Genomic DNA, 23279 nt, shown 5'->3' with positions numbered 1-23279 from the left:
TCCACTTTAATTAAAAATCTCTTGTAAATTATACTAATTTGGGGAAGGTGATTCAGCTTGTTGAGGGGCAATTAACCAAACAGCTGAGGTGGAAGTCTGGGTAAGTGAAAAAGTCATCAAATGTGAGTTAAGAAAGCTTGCAGCTTTCACCTCTCCATCAAGACTGCCAAAGAGGCACTTTTGTGAAATCTTTGTTTGGGACTCACTTTTACTTCGTCACTTGTCCCATTTTAATTAAAGTTTGCCAACTGAAGGACCTAAGGAAACAATATAGTTCTGCATTTTGCCAAATTGGTTAATTTCCAGGGTCCCCAAAATTTAGCGGGGAGACTCAGAGGCTAGAATGGGAGAGTAGGAAGCACCAACTTGCTCTAAAAAGAAAATTGGGTAAAAACAGCACCCTTATTCCAGCTCTACAACCAAACCAACGAAGACTTGGGCCGGCTGGCTGCCTAGCCACAGCATTCCCTCCTACTTCCCCACTATCTCCTGACTAGCAAGTCATCTTTGGTCACATATCTTTAATTATGTAGTTTGAGACAGTCTCACTATCACCCAGGCTGGAGTGCAGTGGCGCGATCTCGGCTCACTGCAACCTCTGCCTCCCGGGTTTAAGCGATTCTTCCACCTCAGCACCCCGAGTAGCTGAGACAACAAGCGGGCACCACCACGCCTGGTTAATTTTTGTGTTTTTAGTAGAGATGGGTTTTCACCATGTTAGCCAGGCTGGTCTCGGACTCCTGACCTCAAGTGATCCGCCCACCTCGGCCTCCCGAAGTGCTGGGATTACAGGCATGAGCCACCAAGCCCGACTACATATTCCCTTTACTAATATTCCTGTTGAACTTAATTTTGGTCGTTTCCGGTGCAAACATGTTAGGGTAAAGGGAGCCAATAACTGCCACATTTGATGTATTTTTGTAATCCCCATCTCCAATTTCCATCCGGGCCTGAGTAACCAAAAACACTCTACAGGGGTACACTGCCTCAACAAACATCAATCTGTAACCACGTCTACATCTACCACGCTATTCTAAAGACTCCGTCGAGAAAAACCTTTAGCTCGGGAAAAGGGAGACACATTAGAAAACAGTCAGCCGCCGACGAAACAGGCTACGCGGAAGAGTTCAACACACAACCGGCCTCGCCCCGATTGCTTCACAGTCCTCAGCCACACCCCTCCCAACCGGAACTACATCCCCCGCGCTCCGCGCCCCCACGCACAGCGCGTCGTAGGCGTCTGAAGCCGCAGGCTCGCGCCCGGCTTCCCGGGACGCACAAGGCAGGCGCTGGGCGTGCGCATGCTCGGCAGGCGGGGCCGCTGGAGTCTCCAGGCGCTGCAATCTGTTGCACTGCCGCCCGCGGGAGCCATCAGATCCGGGTCTTGTGGCTAAGAGTGACGTGGTCACTCGAATCAAAACAGAGGAGGGGGAGGAAGCCGGCAGCTAGGAGCGGCAGCGGCAGCAGCGTCCGGAGCAGCCGCAGCCTTCTGGAAGCTCCAGGCGGTCTTTCTGCCGAGCCTCGGTCCCGGCCCCCATCCTCCCCGCCCCATCGGTTGTTGTCTGGGCGGGTGAGTGTCTCCCCCTCTCCCACCAGCGTTTGCTGGCTCACCCTCCCCTCGCCCCAGTTTTTCCTGGGGGCTCCCCAGGCTCTCGGGGACTGCGGCGGCTGCGGCAGAACAGGGCTGTTTCTCGGGCTTAGCGATTCCCCGGCCGGGCTGGCGATTCTGCACTGGGAGAAGCTCCGCTGCTGCCGAGCCCGCGCCCCCCGCAGAGTCTGCAATTGGGCTTTCTCTGCAGGATGTCAGAGTTGGTGCTTGGCAGGAAAGGGCAAGGTAGCCACGGATGGTTTTATTTTTAGGATCAGATTGTCGACACGGGTGGAGACGTATAATGGAGTAAAAAGAGAGTCGTAGCTGGAAGGAAAAACTCACAAATCCCGAAATCCACACTATCTTGTTTACCGTCTCCCTCAGCCCTTTCTGGGTACGGTGAAGTCACTAGGATGCATCCTTTGTTGTGATAAGTGAGACAAGAAAGCTGCCACCCTGAAAGCGAGAGCTTTTTAGCTCCTATTGTGTCGCGAATTTAAAGGATCCCCTTTTTCTGTTTGTTCAGTAGGTGGAACCAAGGCTGACAGTGAAGAGGTAGCAGCACCTTTTATTGGAACTAATAGTGTGTGATAAACTGGTTACCAGCTGTACCCGAAGTCCCGTGTTGCTGTTTAAAGGCAGACTTCACCAAAGTGGCTGTTTATATGTGCCAGGATTTTAGCAGAGACGGTTTGTTAGCTGTAGAGAGTCGGTAGGATGTTTTCAGTTACCCCAGTTGGCAAAACCGAGGCTGTGGCCTTAATAGAATGTCTTACTTTTGCATCGAGACAGTTGGTTGAGCTTCACACACGTAATAGCTACATTTGCAGAAGAGTCCTTCCAGTTCTTGTGTGTTATTGTCAGAAACAGTTAGCAGCTGTACACATAACTTGGAAAACGTAAGACCTTCCAGGTGTTGGAGTCTTGCGACGCTTAGGAGGCATTCTCGCCGCCCGGCGCTGTGGAGGTTGCAGGAGGCTTTGCATTCCCTTCCACTTAGGGTGGCTGGCCGCACAGATTCCTTTAGTGTAGCCTGCTCCGAACTTGCCGCTCTCCGCGGCCCTCCACAGCACTGCGACCAGAAAACCAAACCTTTTTGTCCTAACTTTTTTTTCCTCTTTTTTCCAACATGGTTTTTAAAAAGAACACCGCTTCACCCCCGCCCCCGAGAACTCATTAATTGAGGTGTTTGTGTGGTTAACAGCAAGAAAGAACAACAGTACGTGATAGTTAATTGCTCCTTATCAAACCAGTAAGAGTTACGAGTTTAGATTATTTCCTTGAAGGGTATGTCCTTGTGGTATAACATGAACCTCTTAACCAATCTTTTCTTCAGTGTTTGCCATTGAGATCTTTTTTTCTTACTACTGCAGTTGGAATCCTTCTGATTTAGAAGAAGGAAAAATTTCTTGAAGTTCTTTTTCAGCTTTTTACCTTTTATGCTAGCCTATAACTAATATTTTTGGTTATACGAAATACTTTGTGTAATAGAGAAAATGTTGATAAAAGCAGATGGGAAAAAAAATCAATAATTCTGCCACCCAAAGATCACCAAAATGTTAGTTTATACCCTTCTAAACTACTTTTTTGCATTTATATAGTTTATACAAATGTGGTATCATACCACATATGCTTTTCAGTACGTAACCTGCTTTTTCACATTCTAATATTTCTTTTTTGAGTAATAATTTAAAGTTTTCAGACATGGACTTCGGACCTTAAATTTTAGGGAGTATTCACTGTACAGTAGTGCCCGCTTATCCGTGGTTTCACTTTCAGGGGTTTCCCGAGTTTCAGTTTCTGTGGTCAACCACAGTTCGAAAATACAATCATATTTTCAGAGACCATATTCACATAACTTTTATTATAGTATATTGTTATAACTGTTCTATTTTATTATTAACTATTGTCAATCTCTTACTGTGCCTAATTTATAAATTTTATCATAGATGTGTATAGGAAAAAAACAGTCCATATATAGGGTTCACTATATGGGCTTTAGGCATCCACGGGGGGGTTGTTTTATAATTTTTTCATTTTAAAATTTAATAGAGACGAGATCTCACTGTGTTGTCCAGGCTAGTCTCAAACTCCTGATCTCAAGTGATCTTCCGGCCTCAGCCTCCCAAAATGCCAGGATTACAGGCATGCTGAGCCACCAGGTCCAGCCCACTGGGGTTTCTCTGAATGTATCCCTTGTGGATAATGGAGGACTTCTATGTTTGGCAAACCATAATTATTAAAAGCATGGTTTTAAAAGGTTTCCTGACAAATCTCTATGATAATGTACGATTTAAGAAATTAATATGCATTGTGTGGCAAAGTAAGGCCTCACTTGTTTGGCTCTTGGGAAAGAAAGCACAGCCTGAGGATAATATGAAAGTTTAAATAGTTTTTGCTAACTCAGTGGTTTGATTTGGGTAAAGATTTAGTTCTATTCCGTAGTTACACCCTGTTCCAAATGTTGATCAGATGTTCAGGATCCAGGCAGTAAGGTCCTGGAAGATTTTAACTTTACACATCACACTTTTTGTTTTTTGTGGGGGAGATGGAGTCTTGCTCTATTGTACAGGCTGGAGTGCAGTGGTGGATCTCAGCTCACTGCAACCTCTGCCTCCCGGGTTCAAGCAATTCTCCAACCTCAGCCTCCTGAGTAGCTGGGACTACAGGTGCGCACCATCACGCCCGACAAATTTTTGTATTTTTAGTAGAGACGGGGTTTTACCATGTTGGCCAGGCTGGTGTCAAACTCCTGACCTCAAATGATCTGCCCACCTCGGCCTCCCACAGTGTTGGGATTACAGGCGTGAGCCACTTCGCCTGGCCCACATCACACTTAATATACATTGAGTTACCAGTTGGCACCAAAAAGAGCCTGCTATGGAAGGAAATGTCCTCTTCATCTCAACTTCAAAGGATAAGTACATGCCATGAACTATCTTAAATCTGCTAATAACTTATTTTGAGTTTGAGCCTCATAAATTTACCTGAAATCTTGAAATCTCTATTTTCATTTTGCAGTGCTTGGATGAGCAGTCCTAGATGTTTACTACTCATTATACAACCTAGTTTCTTTTTCTTTGATTTGGCTTATAGTGTTCAATATGTATTCTAGATTTGTCCACTTCTTCCCATCCCTACTGCCATCAGCTTTGCCAGGTTATCTTCGTCTCTTACCTGCTCTATTGCAGGAACTCCTGGTCTCCCTGCTTCCACTTTGGCTTTTTATTGTGCATTTCCCTTACTAGCCTAAGAAATCCTTTAAAATGTAAATTACCTTGACACCCCCTTGTTGAAAGTTTTCCATCCATATTCAAAATAAAATCTAAACTCTACCAAAGCTTGCCAGGCGCTACAAGTTTGGGCACTGCCTTCCTCTCTTACCTTACCTTGTTTCCTTCTACTTAGTTCAGTACCCTGGAGCCTGGCCACGTGAGTTTCTTCCTGTGTATCAATCCCACTTGCATTTTTGTCCCTGGAAGTTGCCAAGCTGGTTCTTGCTGCAGGGCGTCTGCATTTGCTGCACCCTGGGGCTTCAGTACTCTTCTCCCAGATCTTGCTGTGGTTGATACCATTGTGTTATTCAGATGTTAGGTCGGATGTTGCCTCTTCAAGGAGACTGACCAATCTCTCCCTTGTATTTTATTTTCTTCACAGCATTTATCAATATATGGAATTTTTAAAAAATGTTCTGTCTCCTACCCTGGAAATTAAGCTCTGTGAATATGAGACCTTGTCTGTCCTTTTCACTGCACAGTAGGTACTCAGTGAATGTTGGTTGAATAAATGAACTTAGTGAATGTCTGTATTCCTCTTGAACATACTGTCTATCGTAGGCCGTTTTTTTGTTTTTTGTTTTTTGTTTTTTTCCCCATGAAAAAACCCTAATTTTCAGCCTCTTTTTATAGGGCAGTGCCTTATTCTCTTTGGTGTTTGGGTCAGAGTACACTTATATTCTACTTTAGACCTGTGGAATTAATTTCTGGGAGAAATGGGTCTTTAAAATCTGTATTTTCAATAAATCAGGTGATTTTAATGCATATCAAACTTTGAGAATCTCTCAATGTTTTAGTGGCTTTTCTTTGGAAGATTGATTCTTTATAGTAGTAATGATAGCTACCATTTTTTTGGAACACTGCTTTATATGTCAAACGTTATGCTAAAAATTACTATTACATGTTTTCATATAACTGCAAAGCAACTCAGATATGTAGGTATCATACAAATGAAGACAATGAGACACAGTAAGTGGCGGAAACTTGAATTTGAAACCCAAGTCTTTTTAATCACTGTACCCTACTGCTTCAGAACTACAGAGTTTAGAATTGTGTTCAGTACATTAAGAGAGGCCGTGTTTTTGTTCAGGACACGGTAGTGTTTTCTGTTCCTTTTCCAATCCTGTCCTTAATGAAGTCCATTGTTTTGTTGATCTTTTTGCCTGAAGTTGCACAAACAGGAGATGACCTTAAAACACATTCTGTGGCATGGCGCGGTGGCTCATGCCTGTAATCCCAGCACTTTGGGAGGCCGAGGCGGGTGGATCACGAGGTCAAGAGATTGAGATCATCCTGGCCAACATGGTGAAACCCCTTCTCTACTAAAAATACAAAAATTAGCTGGGTGTGGTCATGCATGCCTGTAATCCCAGCTACTCAGGAGGCTGAGGCAGGAGAATCACTTGGACTCACAAGGCGGAGGTTGCAGTGAGCCATTGCACCACTGCACTCCAGCCTTGTAACAGAGCAAGACTCCGTCTCAAAATAATAAAGAAACAAAAAACATTCTGCAAAGACTCCTAGGTCTTGCATTGTTGTATTGAGTGCTGAGAGCCCACCAGGCTTCAAGTAATTTTGGAGCATTTTCTTCTTACTTGTGTATTACCTGCTCATTCCCCACACACAAAACCTATGACTTTGTGTTATCAAATCATCAGAGTTCTTCCTACATTTTCTCCTTTGATTTGTGTTTTACTATTGAATTGAGTGGCGCGACCATGGCTCACTGTAGCCTCAACCTTCTGGGCTTATGCGATTCTCCCGCCTCAGCTTCCTGAGTAGGTAGGACCACAGGCGCATACTACTACACTAATTTTTGTTTGTTTGTTTTTTGTGGAGACAGGCTCAGGTTGGTATGGAATTCCTAGGCTCAAATGATCCTTCTGCCTTGACTTCCCAAAGTGCTGGGATTACAGGCGTGAACCACTGCATCCAAAGATATTTTAAATAAACAGATTTACTTGAAGTTTTCCTTTAATATTGGGCATGAATGTAGTTTCTAGTTTTTCACAATTATAAATAATATTATGGTGAACCATGGCTTTAAATAATTAACCTAAAAACTGAATAATTACAGCAGCCAGTCTAATTACAAATAGAAGGTATATTAAAGACTTCATAATTTTTTTTTTTTTTTTGAGACACAGTCTTACTTTGTTGCCCAGGCTGGAGTGCAGTGGAGTGATCTCAGCTCACTGCAACCTCTGCCTTCCGGGTTCAAGCAATTCTCCTGCCTCAGCCTCCTGAGTAGCTGGGATTATAGCCATGCGCCACCATGCCTGGCTAATTTTTGTATATTTAGTAGAGACAGAGTTTCACCATGTTGGCCAGGCTGGTCTTGAACTCCTGACCTTAGGTGATCCACCCGCCTTGGCCTCCCAAAGTGCTGGGATTACAGGTGTGAGCCACTGCTTCTGGCTGAGACTTCTTAAATGATTTTAATCATAATTCAACAAGTATATACAGCATATATATATACTTGCATATGTTTAGAAAATGTTACATGAAGTTTTTAAACATTTTTATTTATTTGTTTGTTTTTGGTATTTTTTGAATTCTAAAATCTTCCTGAGACATAAAGATTTGTCTCTTTTTCTTTTCTTTCTTTTTTTTTTTTTTTTGTGAGATGGGAGTCTCACTCTATCACTCAGGTTGAAGTGCAGTGGGGCGATCTCGGCTCATTGCAACCTTTACCTCCCAGGTTCAAGCTACCCTCCCACCTCAGCCTCACTAGTAGCTGGGACCACGCTTGGCTAATTTTTGTATTTTTTGTAGAGTTGGGGTTTTGCCATGTTGCCCAGGGTGTTCTCAAACTCCTGAGCTCATGCAGTCCACCTGGCTCGGCCTCCCAAAGTGCTGGGTTACAGGCATGAACCATTGTGCTGGTCAGACATGAAGGTTTTTTTTTTTTTTTTGAGACGGAGTCTCGCTCTTTCGCCAGGCTGGAGTACAGTGGCCCGATCTCAGCTCATTGTGACCTCCGCCTCCCGCGTTCAAGTGATTCTCCTGCCTCAGCCTCCCAAGTAGCTGGGATTACAGGCACGTGCCACCACGCCCAGTTAATTTTTGTATTTTTAGTAGAGACAGGGTTTCACCATGTTGACCAGGATGGTCTTGATCTCTTGACCATGTGATCTGCCCACCTCGGCCTCCCAAAGTGCTGGGATTATAAGCATGAGCCACTGCGCCCAGCCGACATGAAGGTTTTTAATAGAAGCTGTCTCTGAGGAGAGGAAAGTACCTCCTTTTTTCCATTTTTTTTTTTAACTTTTGGTATTTAAATTTTAAATTATAAATGTATATATTTTTTTTAAAAATTAACTCTTTGGGAAAGTATATTTTTCTAAACCAATTTTTAGGTGTATAGTAGGACTTATATATGTTTTTGATAACATTTAAGACTTCTTTTGTTTTGGAGAAAGTTACCTTCTTATTGCTTATTTTCATATTGAATTTTCATTTCCTTTTTTTTTTTTTTAAATTTAGGCCAAAGCACAGATGTGTCTCAGCTTTGTAAAAATACAGAATGGCAGAATGAAGCTGGTTTATGCTTGACTGCACTCATTGACAAGTATTACAAGTGCAGAGCTTTCAAAATTTAATAGTGAATAAAGGTGTTTCAAATCGAATTACGGATGCAGTAAGCATCTTCCTGGTATATGCACCAGACTTAGAGGTCAATGTTCTGGCTGCTATCATGTTTTATCTTGCAACATAGTTTTTTTCTTTGTTTGCTTGCTTGTTTGTTTTGAGATGGAGTCTCCCTCCGTGGCCCAGGCTGGAGTGCAGTGGCAGGATCTCGGCTCACTGCAAGCTCCGCCTCCCAGGTTCATGCCATTCGCTTGCCTCAGCTTCCTGAGTAGCTGAGACTACAGGCACCCGCAACCATGCCCAGCTAATTTTTTTGTATTTTTAGTAGAGATGGGGTTTCACCGTGTTAGCCAGGATGGTCTCGATCTCCTGACCTTGTGATCTGCCCGCCTTGGCCTCCCAAAGTGCTGGGATTACAGGTGTGAGCCACTACGCCCGACTACAATATAGTTTTTATAAACAAGTTTACTCTTTTTTTTTTTTCTTTGAGATGGAGTCTCACTCTGTCACCCAGGCTGGCGTGCAGCAGCACGATCTCAGCTCACTGCAACCTCCACTTCCCAGGTTCAAGCGATTCTTGTGCCTCAGCTTCCCGAGTAGTTGGATTATAGGCACCTGCCATCATGCCCAGCTAATTTTTGTGTTTTTAGTAGAGATGGGGCTTCACTCTGTTGGCCAGGCTGGTGTCAAACTCCTGACCTCAAGTGATCTGCCCACCTCAGCCTCCCAAAGTCCTGGGATTACAGCTACCATGCCCTGGCAAAAACAAGTTTGCTTTTTATACAATACATATTTTGCTGCTTTGTTACTCTTAGGAAAGGTAATGTAGAAGAAACTGACTTGCTTGAAATTTTGAAAAGACTTAAAATGTGTTTATTCATTTTATTTGTTAACAATTGCTTTTCTCTCTCTCTCTCTCTCTCTCTCTCTCTTTCTCTTTCTCTCTTTCTTTCTGTCTCTCTCTGTCTTTTTTTTTTTGACAGGGTTTCGCTCTTGTTGCCCATGCTGGAGTGCAATGGCACAGAGCATAGTCTTGGCTCAGTGCAACCTCCACCTCCTGGGTTTAAGTGATTCTCCTGCTTCAGCCTCCCAAGTAGCTGGGACTGCAGGCACTCGCCACTATGCCCAGCTAATTTTTGTATTTTTAGTAGAGAGAGTGTTTCACCATGTTGGCCAGGCTGGTCTTGAACTCCTGGCCTCAGGTGATTCGCCTGCCTTGGCCTCCCAAAGTGTTGGGATTACAGGTGTGAGCCACCATGCCTGGCCCAATAATTGCTTTATCACGGTAGTTCTAAGCATTTTTCCCAATATGACTAATGATGTTTATGCACGTCTTTGTGCATATGTCATCTCAGCTATGATATGGAAGAAAGAGGCTGTGAGTTACATAGTTTGGAGAGCAGTAGCCATACTCTGCTTCTTTCATTTTTATTTTAGTTAGAAATGGGGTCTCTGTCACACAGGCTGGAGTGCAGTGGTGTGATCATAGCTCACGGTAGCCTTGAACTCCTAGGCTCAAGTGATCCTTCGCAGCCTTCTGAGTAGCTGGGACTACTACATAAGAAGGCACATGCCAGCATGCCTGGTTAATTTTTAAAGTTTTTCATAAAGACGGTCTTACCACCTTGGCAGGCTAGTCTCAAACTCCTAGGCTCAAGCCATTCTGCTTCAGCCCCTCAGAGTATTGGTTTTACAAGTGTGAGCCACTGCCCTCAGCACTCTGCTTCTTTCTGCTCAGAGAAATCATATAGACAAGCATGTGAATGAAATATTAAGGAAAAGTCTTGATTCTGTTGTAATTTATTTAGATAACATGCATCATTAACAAACTAGTACCATTGCTTGTAATATATCTCTCAAGTTTAGAACACACTAGTATTTTGTAATCCAGCTGTTAAAAACTGCTTTCTGGCCAGGCATGGTGGCTCGTGCCTATAATCCCAGCAATATGGGAGGCTGAGGTGGGGAGATCACTGGAGCCCAGGAGTTCAAGACCTATCTGGGCAACACATCGAGCCCCCGTCTCTACAAAAAAGTAAAAAAATTGTGTGAGTGTGATGGCACGCACCTGTGGTCTCAGCTACTCCGGAGCCTGAGGTGGGAGGATTGCTTGAGCTGGGGAGGTTGAGGCTGCAGGGAGCTGTGATCACACCACTGCACTCCAGCCTAGGCAACAGAGACCCTATCTCAAAACAAAAACCTACTGCTTTCTTAACATTTATAAGTGGGGCCATTGTGGTGGCACACGCCTGTAGTCCTAGCTACTTGGGGGACTGAGGTGGGAAGATGGCTTGAGCTTAGGAGGTCAAGGATGCAATGAGCCATGATTACGCCACTGCACTACAGCCTGGGCAATAGAGACCCTGTCTCAAAAACAAAAAACAAAAAACAAAAAAAATCATTTATAAGTAACTTGTATCCACTATTATGTGGGATCGACATAATATGGATTTTTTTTTTTTTAAAGAGACAGAGTCTTGCTCTGTCACCCAGGCTGGAGTGCAGTGGCGCGATCTTGGCTTGCTGCGACCTCTGCTTACTGGGTTCAAGCAATTCTTCTGCCTCAGCCTCCCAAGTAACTGGGATTACAGATGTGCACCACCACGCCCAGCTAATTTTTGTATTTTTAGTAGAGATAGGTTTCCGCCATGTTGCCCAGGCTGGTCTCGAACTCCTGACTTCAGGTGATCCACCCAGCTTGGCCTCCTAAAGTGCTTGGATTACAAGGCCTGGCCTGGAATTTTTATATTTTCTGTTAAATTTTTCTGTTTCTGATTTATGAAAAAATTTTCCTAGCTGGGCACAGTGGCTCATGCCTGTAATCTCAGCACTTTGAGAGGTCGAGGCAGGTGGATCATCTGAGGTAAGGAATTCAAGACACGCCTGCCCAACATGGCAAAACTCTGTCTCTACTAAACATACAAAAACTAGCTGGGTGTGATGATAGGCACCTGTAATCCCAGATACTTGGGAGAATCACCTGGACCCAGGAGGTGGAGGTTGCAGTGAGCTGAGAATGTGCTGCTGCACTCCAGCCTGGGCGACAGAGGGAGACTCCTGCTCTAAGAAAGAAAGAAAAACATTTTCCCGAGTATTTGTTTGTTTGTTTGTTTGTTTTTTGAGATGGAGTCTCACCCTGTCACCCAGGCTGGAGTGCAGTAGTGCGATCTCGGCTCTCTTCAACCTCCGCCTCCCGGGTTCAAGCGATTCTCCTGCCTCAGCCTCCCGAATTGCTGGTACTACCGGCATGCGCCACTCTGCCCTGCTAATTTTTTTTTTGTATTTTTAGTAGAAACGGGGTTTCACCATGTTGGCCAGGCTGGTCTTGATTTCCTGACCTTGTGATATGCCCATCTCAGCCTCCTTTAAAGTGCTGGGATTACAGGCATGAGCCACGGCACTCGGCCATATTTTCCTGAGTTTACAATGTTAAAATTTAGAATATGACTAGTAAATATTCTTGGGTATATATATATATATTTTTTTTGTGATGGAGTCTCACTCTGTTGCCCAGGCTGGAGTGCAATGGCGTGGTGTTGGCTCACTTCATCCTTTGCCTCCCGGGTTCAAGCAGTTCTCCTGCCTCAGCCTCCTGAGTAGCTGGGAGTACAGGCGCGCGCCACCACACCCGGCTAATTTTTATATTTTTAGTTGAGACAGCATTTTACCACATTGGCATGCTGGTCTCGTGAACTCCTGACCTTGTGATCCACCCGCCTCGGCCCCCCAAACTGCTGGGATTACAGGTGTGAGCCCCCACGCCTGGCTTTTTTTTTAGGATTTAAAAATTTTCTCTCCGTGACACAGGAGGTCCTGATGACATGTGCCCTCTTGGGTGGAAATTTTAGAAAACGTTTTCAAATTATGAAACTTATGGTTATAATATTGAATACAAACAAAGATGATTTAATTGAAAAGCTTTCCTTTGTTCGACTATTTATGATCAGTTTTACCCCTAGACCTTGACCAGGCAGAGAGAATTCTTAGGATTGTATAAGAGTAAACTGCAGCCAGGAAAGGACAGGAAATTAGTAGGTGAGAGACCAAGATTAAGAATAGAAGACCTCTTTCTTCTCTTTCCCTTTTATGCAGATGAGTGATAGCTTTGGCCCCAGCGAAACATACACACTCCAGAGCACTATACAGAGAACTTTGGCTAAGGGTTAAAGATACTTTGGTCTTCAACTGACCCCAAGTTTTAAAACTTTTTCAGTTTATTAAGTACTGTTACAAATTCTCACTTGATCTTTGCACAAGTGTTTAAAATGAATAGTTTCAATGATCACTCCTGTTTTATGGATAAACTGAAGTCACAACGAGGCTAAGTGATTTATCTATTAATATTTCTCAGTACTGCCGTAAGTTCTTTGTCTAAGCATGTTCTTTCTGCTATCCCATGATGTTTTGGCAAGTGTAGTCTAAAGTGATTCTAGAATAGGAGTCAGATACAGGAAAAGAAAAAAAGGTCACCAAGGAAAGAGAGGGTATGTTTAAGACAGTCCTTTGGTCTGAATGCTTGTGTTCCCCACAATTCATATTTGAAATCCTGACCCCCAGTGTGATAGTATTAGGAGGAGGTGGGCCTTTGGGTAGTGATTAAGTCATGAGGGTGGAGCCCTCATGATGAGGAGTAGTGCCCTTATAAAAGAGGGCTCAGAGAGCTGCTCGCCCTCTTCCACCATAGTAAGACACAGTGAGAAGGCACCATCCACCAACCAGAGAGTGGGTCCTCAGCAGACTCTGAATCTACCAGTGCCTTGATCTTGGACTTCTTAGCCTCTAGAACCGTGAGAAGTAAATTTCTGTTGTTTGTAACCTACCCAGTCTGTGTTATTTTGTTTAAGCAGCCCAGTAGACTAAGGCACCTGAGAAAATAGGGTCACATTTAATGAGAATTTCTAGAAAAATGGTGGCACCCTGGGGAGTGAATCTTTAACAGAATCATGTGTTGCAGAGAAATGGAAACATTAAGGAGATGAGGAAATTCTCTCTGACCTTGAAGAGTTAAGCATAGTAGCGATGGAATAGAGGGTTAAGGGAAAGAGTGTTCTCCTTTTCTTGAGTTTTGAGCATTCTCTGGAGTAGTGATCACAAAGGTAATTTGTAACTTTTATTTAGTTGTTAATTATATATTGGTAGGCAATTATTATTTAAATTAATAGTTAACTTGATTGCAAGCTCTTGATGGTCAAAGCTACCTTTGTTTCTTCTGTATCCTCCTCTGAACTCTCTTGCTGGTTACTTAGTCCCCTGAGAACTTGTTAGATACATCCTTTTCAAGAAAGGAGAAGTGAGAGAAGACAGGGCGTTTGAATCCCACCTCCTGTGCTGTGTGACTTTGGGCAAATTACTGAAGCTTTCAGAGCCTCAGTCCTTTCCTCTTTAATTGAGTGGGTGAGAACTGCTGTATCCCCAAAGTTGTCATAGTGCCACTTTTGAAGTTGTGGTTTGTTGAATATAAATAAATGAAGACTTGGTATACTGTCATCCAGTGGTCCCCAACCTTTTTTGCACCAGGGACCATTTTCATAGAAGACAGTTTTTTCACAGACAGTGGGCCAGGGCGGGGGTGGGGGGAGGGGGGAGGATGGTTTTGGGATGAATCTGTTCTACCTCAGATCATCAGACATTAGATTCTCATAAGGATTGTGCAGCCTAGATCCTTCGCATGCAGTCGCTCCAGTGAAAATCTAACGCCACTGCCGATCTGATAGGAGGCAGAGCGCAGGTGGTAATGCTCAGGTGGTAATGCTCATTGGCCCGCACCTCACCTCCTACTGTGCTGCCAGGTTCCTAACAGGCCACAGACAAGTACCAGTCCATGGCCTGGGGATTGGGGACCCCTGTACTAATCTATACCTGATCTATACAGTGATATCTTGCATAGGCCTCTGGCCATGCTGACCTAGTTTATTCTATATATTCCTGTTGTACTCTGTGGAAAATAAACTTCTGTTGTCCCTTCTCACCTGCTTTAGTTTCTTCCTTTTGAATAGTATGCCCTCTGAAAAGAGTGTCTTTAAGCTTTTGCTTTCTTGTAAAAATATTTTATAAGAATTTCAGGGATGGGCTGGGTGCAGTGGCTCATGCCTGCCATCCCAGCACTTTGGGAGGCTGATCACCTGAGGTCAGGAGTTCGAGACCAGCCTGGCCAACATGGTGAAACTCCATCTCTACTAAAAATACAAAAATTAGGCGGGTGTGGTGGTGCGCACCTGTAGTGCCAACTACTCGAGAGACTGAGGCAGAGAATCACTCAAACCCGGGAGGTAGACATTGCAGTGAGTTGAGATTGTGCCACTGCACTCCAGCCTGGGCAACAGAGCAAGACTCCATCTCAAAAAAGAAAAACAAAAATTTGTAATGATGAGTTTCAGGGAATTTTAATCCTGAGTGAGTTTCGAGCACAGAGAATTGTGATATTAAGGGCATATAATGGGGTTTATTTAATCATTTAAATTTTGTATGTCTTTAACTTCTCCCAAGTATAGCTTTAGAATAATTTTTAGCAAACAGTAATTGACCAATTTGAACTTGAGTCTGCATCCTTTTTTTTTTGAGACAGAGTCTCGCCCTGTTGCCCAGGCTGGAGTGCAATGGCGTGATCTCAGCTCACTGCAACCTCCGCCTCTCAGGTTCAAGCCATTCTCCTGTCTCAGCCTCCCGAGTAGGTGGCATTACAGGCACGCGCCATTACACCAGTCTTTTTTTTGCCTGCCTCGGCCTTCCAAAGTGCTAGGATTATAGGCGTGAGCCACCATGCCCAGCCGAGTCCGCATCCTTTTCTTGCCTACTTACCATCAGAGATGCAAATGTAGTTTAAGAGAAAAGTATTTTATTGCTAAGAACTAATAGGAAGTTTTTTTTTTTTTTTGAGATGGAGTCTTGTTCTGTTGCCCAGGCTGGAGAACAATTGCAATGGTGTGATCTCAGCTCACTACAACCTCCACCTCCTGGGTTCAAGCAATTCTTCTACTTCAGCCTCCCAAGTAGCTGGGATTACAGGGGTGCACCACCATGCCCAGCTAATTTTTGTGTTTTTAGTAGAGACGGGATTTCACCATATTGGCCAGACTCGTCTTGAACTCCTTACTTCAGGTGATCCGCCTCCCTTGGCTTCCCAAAGTGCTGGAATGACAGGCATGAGCCACTGCGCCCGGATGAACTAATATGAAGTTAATTGGTAGTTATCTAATTTCTGTACTGCCCTAAAGTTGTCTTTGTAAGGGTGAAACAAACATAACTAGCATGATTGGTCATATCTGGCAGATGGTGAATGAGTCCTGGTCAGGAATTTACAATGTGACTGCCTGTATAAGATCTGTCATATACTAGATGTGTGATCTTGGTGAAATTACTACCTTAGCTGTGGCTATGTTCCTCATTTTAAAAACAAAATTTTCCTGCTTTGATTTTTATCAGAAGGGCTCTTATTAAGATGTGAAAGTAGTAAAGCTACATTAGAACATAAACTAGGTGTGGCAATATTTGAGAGCCATTTGTGTTAAAAGAATAATCAGCTTTGAATATTTTGTAAAAAGTATTGTGTATGAGTATGTTTGAACACTTCATTATACTGAGACTGAGTAATCTGATAAAAGTCATCCCAACTACTTATTGATGCTTTTTAAGATAAAAATGCATAGAATGCTTCCTCTGGCCTGCCATTTCATTGACCAGTATCTCTATTTTCTGTTATATAAAAACTAATTGCATACATTCTATTTTTTTAAACCTTTTTTTTCTTTTTTACTGAGCAGGCAATGGTTATGAATAATTTCATACCTTCTAAATTGTTACTGTACATTTTCTTCTTTTTTTTTTTCTCTTTTAGCACATCAGATTGCATTGCATTTATTACATTTTCTTCTTGCTGAGGGTTTTTATTTTTATTTTTTCATTTTTTCAGATGGAGTCTTGCTCTGTCGCCCAGGCTGGAGTACAGTGGCGCAGTCTCCGCTCACTGCAACCTCTGCCTCCTGGGTTCAGGTGATTCTCCTGCCTCAGCCTCCCAAGTAGCAGAGACTGCAGGCATGTGCCACCATGCCCAGCTAATTTTTTTTTTGTGTTTTTAGTAGAGATGGAGTTTCACCGTGTTCGCCAGGCAGGTCTTGAACTCTTGGCCTCAGGTGATCCGCCCTTCTCGGCCTCCCAAAGTGCTGGGATTACAGGTGTGAGCCACTGCACCCAGCCTATTTTTAACATGGAAAGACTTGTGATATTGTTCTTCATCACTGTGAAGATTTGGCTGGCTATGTGAAAAGTAACTTCATCATAAATCACGTTCTTTAAAATCACAATAAAGAGAGTTTTCATATTCTGGCCTTGAATTAGCCAGTGTTGTCCCCCCCCTTCTCAGGAAGAGCTCTGCTTGCATGGAGTGGGGGAGAAGGGGGGGAGATAATTGTTTTTCTATAAAAATGTATCGTTAAAAAAACTTTTATGTATTAATAATTTGAAATTTTTAGCACTAAAAGGTAGAATGGTGTAATGAATCTCTGTGGACCCATCACTTGCCTTCAGCAGTTAAACTCATGGTGGTTTTGTTTCATCCATACCTCTCCCCGCTTGGCAGGTTTATTTTAAACTAGACCCCAGGCATTGTATCACTTTAACTGAAAATACTTAGTGAGATCCCTAAGAGATAAGGACTCTTTTTGGATGTGATCATTGACATTGTACTTATGTAACAATGTCATTTCAACAGTGTTCAAAGTTCCTGATAGTTCATAAATGTCCTTTTACTAGGTTGGTTTGAATCAGGATTGGTATCTCTTAATTTTGTTTTAATCTGTAACCATTCCCCTGCCATCTCTTAAGATTTATTTATTTATTGCCATTTATTTGTTGAAGAAACTGAGTGACATTCCCTGGATTTAGCTGCTGCATCCAAAATTTTTTTTCCTGATTATAAAAGTCAATATGTAACCATTATATGATATTTGAAAATTGTACAAAGTGAAAAGTAAAATCCTGCCACCCAGAGATAACAGATGTTAAAGTGTTATGTTTTCTTTCAGCCTTTTCATTTGTATGTGTGTTCCTATGCCTTTAAAAACATGTGCATTTGCAGGCCAGGAGCAATGACTCATGCCTGTAATCCCAGCACTTTGAGAGGCCGGGGCGGGCGGATCACTTGAGGTCAGGAGTTCAAGACCAGCCTGGCCAAAATGGTGAAACCCTGTCTCTACTAAAAATGAAAAAAAAATTAGCTGGGTGTGGTGGCACACACCTGTAATCCCAGCTACTCAGGAGGCTGAGGCAGGAGAATCACTTGAACCCAGGAGGCGGAGGTTGCGGTGAGCCGAGATGTGCCACTGCACTCAAGCCTGGGCAAAAAAGGGAGACTCTGTCTCAAAAAATAAATTAATAAAAATAAATTAAAACGTGCATTTGCTATGTTTTTATGCCCTTTTTAATATGCTTTTAACATTATATTGTGATCATTCCTTCATATTATCAAGAAAGAAAATGAGGCTGAATGTGGTGGCTCATTCCTGTAATCCCAGCACTTTGGGAGGCTGAGGCAGGAAGATCACTTGAGCCTGGGAGTTCAAGACTAGCCTGAGAAGCATAATAAGACCCTGTCTCTACTTAAAAAAAAAAAAAAAGCCAAGCATGATAACATATGCCCCCATAGTCCCAGCCACTTGGGATCAGATCACTTGAACCTGGGAGGTCAAGGATGCAGTGAGCCATGATTGCTCTACTGCATGCCAGCCTGTGTGACAGAGCGAGAGCCTTTCTCAAAAAAAAAAAAAAGGAAAAAAAAAACCACATTTGGCTGTATAATACTTTACAGTGTGTATCACAATTTAAATATTTCTTTTTAGCTGGATATTTAGATTATCCCCATTTTTCACTACTTTAAAGCCATGATAACCATCTTTGTATATAAATCTTTGTACTTCAGATTATTTTCCTTGATAGGCTTAGAACTGGACTTATTCAGAGGGCATGCACGTTTTTTAACATCTGGATTTGTATTGCCAGAAAAGTTATCATAGTTTGTAATTTCCAATGCAGTGTATAAATGGCTGCATCTTACTAAGGAATTGGTTTGCATTTGCTCTTTATTTTAAAAATGTCTTTGCCAGCCATATTAGTGGAATGTTTGGAGTTTTTTTCCCCTAATTCTTTTGCTTTTTAAATTTTACTTGGGATTTTTTTTTAAATGCACAGTCGTGTGTCCTAAATTTGATATTTTTCATTGTATTTATCTTTTTTGCATTTTCTCTGTACTTTAATGGATGCAAAGTTTGTATGTATCTGTAGGAAGTCCTTCCCTGAATATCAAATAAATGTTAACCTTACTTATCTGGTAGAATTGCTGATTTTTTTTTCTTCCTTAACTGCTAGTAGGTTTTCTTTTTCTTTTTGGAATTTTTTCTGGGGAGCTTTCCAGCAAAAACTGGAAAGTCTACTAGACAAATTCTGAAAGAGCTATAACACTGTAGGTTTTCCTAGCACTGAATTTATTGAAATTGGAATCCCTTCCCCATTTATTTGTGATTCCAATTTTGATATATAAATATAAATAAATATATTTTGAGGGGAATTTGTTCAGACAATTCTATAAATCTGATTTGCTGGTTGTAAGTGTGTTTGTGTGTGTGTGTTTGCACACTGTTTTTTAAAAACTTGTTTATTCCTGCCAGGACAAGGAAGACATTTGGCCTTAAAAATTTAACACAGGGTCATCAGGACTCACTCACCACTTCCCACATAAAAGTGGATTGTTGTAGAAACAGTAATAGTAAAATATCATTTTCATTACATTCCTATAGTACGTAGCAGCTCACAAGCACTTTTATATTCAGTATATTCCAGATTGGGCACAATGGCTCACGCCTATAATCCCAACACTTTGGGAGGCTGAGGCCAGAGGATCAACCTGGCCTTGCTATGTCGACCATCCTGGGCAACATAGCAAGACCTCTGTCTCTACAAAAAAATTTATTTTTATTTTTAAATGTATATTTTTCTTAATAGAGATGGGGTCTTGCTGTTTCTCAGGCCAGTCTTGAACTCCTGGGCTCAAGCAATCCTCCCACCTCAGCCTCCCAAAGTGCTGGAATTAAAGGCATGAGCTACCATGCCCAGCAAAAATATTTTTTTAAGTAGCTGGGTGTGGTGGCCTGCGCCTGTAGTCCCAGCTCCTCAGGAGGCTGACGTGGGAGGATCACTTGAGCCCCCATGAGTTTGAGGCTGCAGTGAGCTGTGATTGCCATTGCACTCCAGCCTGGGCAACAGAGCATGAGTCCCAGTCTCTCTCTTTAAAATATATATTTATATATATTTTGAGAAAGTTTATCTCTTTGCCTAAAATATATAATTATATCTCAATTTTCTCAAAATATATATTTAATTATATTTCAATTTTCTTTTGAACTGAATATGCTAAATTGTCTAAACCCGGTCTTACCCTCTATCATCACTTAATTTGTTGGTTAGAGATAATATATCATATATTTTCCAAAGACAGGCTTGTGGACTATAAAGGATCTAACAGCCAGGAGAGGTGGGTATTGGTGTATGTGCATCCCTGCTGCTGTTTTATGCCCAAATCTCTACTCCATAATGCTGCTTCCCACTGAGTCTATTCACACTCACTCTCTTCTCAACAGGGGGGCTTGACAGCCCTTCCGGGTCCAACAAGCAGGTTGAAAAAAGTGTGCAGTCCTTTCTGTAAATTACCAGACCTAAAATATATAAAAGCTATTATACAATGATGCTTGCTGCTTGGGAAGTGTAATCAGTGACAGTGGGTAAAAGAGAATGAGAATGAGTGAGTTTTATTACTTGGGGGCTTTTTTTTTTTTTTGAGACGGAGTCTCGCTCTCGTTCTGTCACCCAGGCTGGAGTGCAGTGGCACGATCTCGGCTCACTGAAGCCTCCACCTCCCGGGTGCAAGCAGTTCTCTACCTCAGCCTCCTGAGTAGCTGGGATTACAGGCGCCTGCCACCATGCCTGACTAATTTTTGTATTTTTAGTAGAGATGGGGTTTCACCGTCTTGGCCAGGCTGGTCTTGAACTCCTGACCCTGTGACCCACCTGCCTTAGCCTCCCAATACTCTGGGGCTTTTAAGTGCAGTTCCTGGAGCCCCATTTTTATTAGACTGAGGTTATCTGGAGGTGATCACATCTTGCTCATCATTGTTTTTCCCATGCGTGTTGCAGTGTTCAGTATCAAGGTGTTCAAATGAGTTGGGCTTCAGTGAATTTTTCCTTTTTCTTGATGGTGTAAGTTCTCCTCAGCAGCTCCTGGTGATAATTCCTCTCTTGATGTTTTGGGGGCCTTTTCTGTATTTGCCAAGACTTGAGTGGTCATGATTTGATGTCACTGATAGTTTTAGGTTTCTATGTTGGCTCCACTTGTTATTTCTGAAGAAGTGTACTTGCTTTGGCAGGAGTAATATTCTCTCTTACTTCTCTCCTTTCTCTACCATTTTTTCCTTTGTCATCTCAACTATGGTAAGCATCCAGATGATGTATTTGATTGCAGGTGCACCTTGGGAAAAGATAAAAAACAAAACTAGGCATTGTCATTTTCCTGATTTTTTTCTGTCTTACATGTGTTTTTAAAACGAATTTAAAAATGAATTTCCATTTGCTTTTATTTTAAACTTAATTTAACAAAGTACTATACCAATATTAGTAGTTTATGGTAGATACACTGTTTCAGATACACTGTTTCACTGTTTAGATTCTCTTCAGCTGTTAAAGCTTCCACCAGAGAGAGAGTAAGTAGGGAAGGGAAAAGTAAACTTTGAAAACTGATTTTTGCAAACAATGATTGCCTCAGATTTAGGTCAAAGGCTGACTTTAGAAGTATCCATGATAGGGCCTGTTTATATACTTTTTAATATCTTCATTGATGATGAGATATGGTTAATTTTGTAACATTTACCTACAGAGTTACAATCCCTTTTATGAGATATTATCTCTAACCAACAACTTCAGTGATGATAGAAAGACAATTTAACATATTCAGTTCGAGTACATTGATATATAATTATTTATCCCTAGAGCTCATGGTTATAGTGGAGAGAAGAACAAGAAACTTCAAGATTATTCTTTTACAAAGTTAATACTCTTTGAATAGTTAAATATTCAAATGGTGTAATTTCAGAAAACACAATCGTATGCAGCAAAAAGTCTCCTTACTACTTCTGTCTCCAGGCCACTTAGGTCTTCTTTCAAATACTAAAAGTTTGGGACTATTTGCAAACATCTCTCCATTGATAAAAACTTAGCCTTAAGTTCCTAATGTTATTGGAGTTTCCACAGCAGCATTTTATTTTTATTTTGGGTAGTATCTGTTGTTTACACATGTATGCAAATTTGCACATATATGTAAATATTTACACGTATGCAAATATATAATTTGGTTTAAAAAGTAATATGTATAGAAACAGGAAAATAAGAAAAAAAATCAATACCTGATCATCTTAACAATAACCAGTGTAATGAGTTTAATGTATAATAATTTTTCCCCAAGTTTAAATTCTTGGTAGGTAGTAATTCTACATATTTTTAAAAACCTTAATCACGGGAATTTCACACTGAGCATACTGGAATTCTGACTCATTTCTTAGGAGGGAAATGAATCTCTTAGTATTGTTGCTCTTGGAAAAGGAGTGGGGAACTAACCTTTTTGAAGGACAGAGGAAACCAGGGATTGGCAAAAAGAGTAGAGAGGTTTAATAAGGGTGCATATTTTTATACTACAGCCTTGAGAAAAATAAGGAAAAAATCCAGTTGCAGTAATTCTGGGGCCTTAGAATACTGCTTTTCTTTTTTCTTTTTTAAATGTAAGGAATGGATTGGAAGATGTATAGAGAAGATAAGCTCACAGTCAGGTTACACATTTCTGTTACGTTTTGATGTGGGTGCCAGGGAGGATTAACTTAAGGAAAGAGAACTTTCCACGTCACACATTCAGTTTTTGTCTGTTATGACAATGGAGTCTGAGCAGCAAGAGTCAGAAACTCCCAAGTTATAAAATGTGGCCAGGCGCGGTGGCTCACTCCTGTAATCCGAGCACTTTGGGAGTCTGAGGGAGCAGATCACTAGAGGCCGGGAGTTTGAGACCAGCCTGGCCAACATGGTGAAACTCTGTCTTTACTAAAAATATAAAAATTAGCCAGGTGTGGTGGCACATGCCTGTGTTCCCAGCTACTCGGGAGGCTGAGGCAGGAGAATCACTTGAACTCAGGAGGTGGAGGTTGCAGTGAGCCAAGATGGCGACACTGCACTCCAGCCTGGGTGACAGAGCGAGTCTCAGCCTCAAAACAACAACAACAAAATTGGGAATGTTTAACCCTTTTCAGGGATGTCCCTTCTTTATTTTCAATGGAATAGCCTAGCAGAATAAGCCAAATCTACTATAGAGATGCTGTTAGCAAGAGGCCAGTTTTGCTAGCTATACCGTGTTACTACATAGTACGTTTCATTGCTCGAATGTACCATAGCTTTAATTACTAACATTTGGGTTCTTTATAATTTTTTGAATATTCAGTAATGCACAATTCAGACAGTCCCTTAGGACAGAGTGATAGAAATGTAATTCTTAAGGGTACAAGCTTTGTAAAAACACTTTTTATTATAGGTTTAAAAAATATACACAAAAGTGGGCTCAACAATTTTCAGTTACCCATAATCCAGTTTCAATGGTCTTTAACTCCTGGCCAGTCTTGTTTCATTGATCCACATCCAGGTTTTTAGTTTATTTTTTTAATGTCATTTTTTTTAGAGCAGTTTTAGGTTCACAGGAAAATTGAGCAGAAAGTATAGAGTTCTCACTGGGCGCGGTGGCTCAC

General features: G+C 42.0%; 1 protein-coding gene across 5 annotated transcripts in view; it reads left to right on the top strand.

The window, feature by feature from the left end:
- The first annotated feature begins 1218 nt into the window (after window positions 1-1218).
- SMIM14 (small integral membrane protein 14) overlaps window positions 1219-23279 on the top strand; it is a 78194-nt gene continuing 56133 nt past the window's right edge. The window contains exon 1 of one of the 5 annotated variants that reach the window (XM_011983559.1): window positions 1219-1570. The gene's annotated coding sequence lies outside the window, so the exon portion shown is untranslated. Of the gene's footprint in view, window positions 1571-13127; window positions 13269-23279 lie in introns of those variants that run through there. The other 4 variants (XM_011983563.1, XM_011983561.1, XM_011983560.1 and 1 more) reach the window with 4 other exon arrangements.

This window comes from Mandrillus leucophaeus, unplaced genomic scaffold (assembly GCF_000951045.1).
Source record: "Mandrillus leucophaeus isolate KB7577 unplaced genomic scaffold, Mleu.le_1.0 Scaffold251, whole genome shotgun sequence".
Lineage (NCBI taxonomy): Eukaryota > Metazoa > Chordata > Mammalia > Primates > Cercopithecidae > Mandrillus > Mandrillus leucophaeus.
The sequence above is the reverse complement of the archived record's forward strand: the minus strand, read 5'-3'. Positions and strand labels throughout refer to the sequence as shown.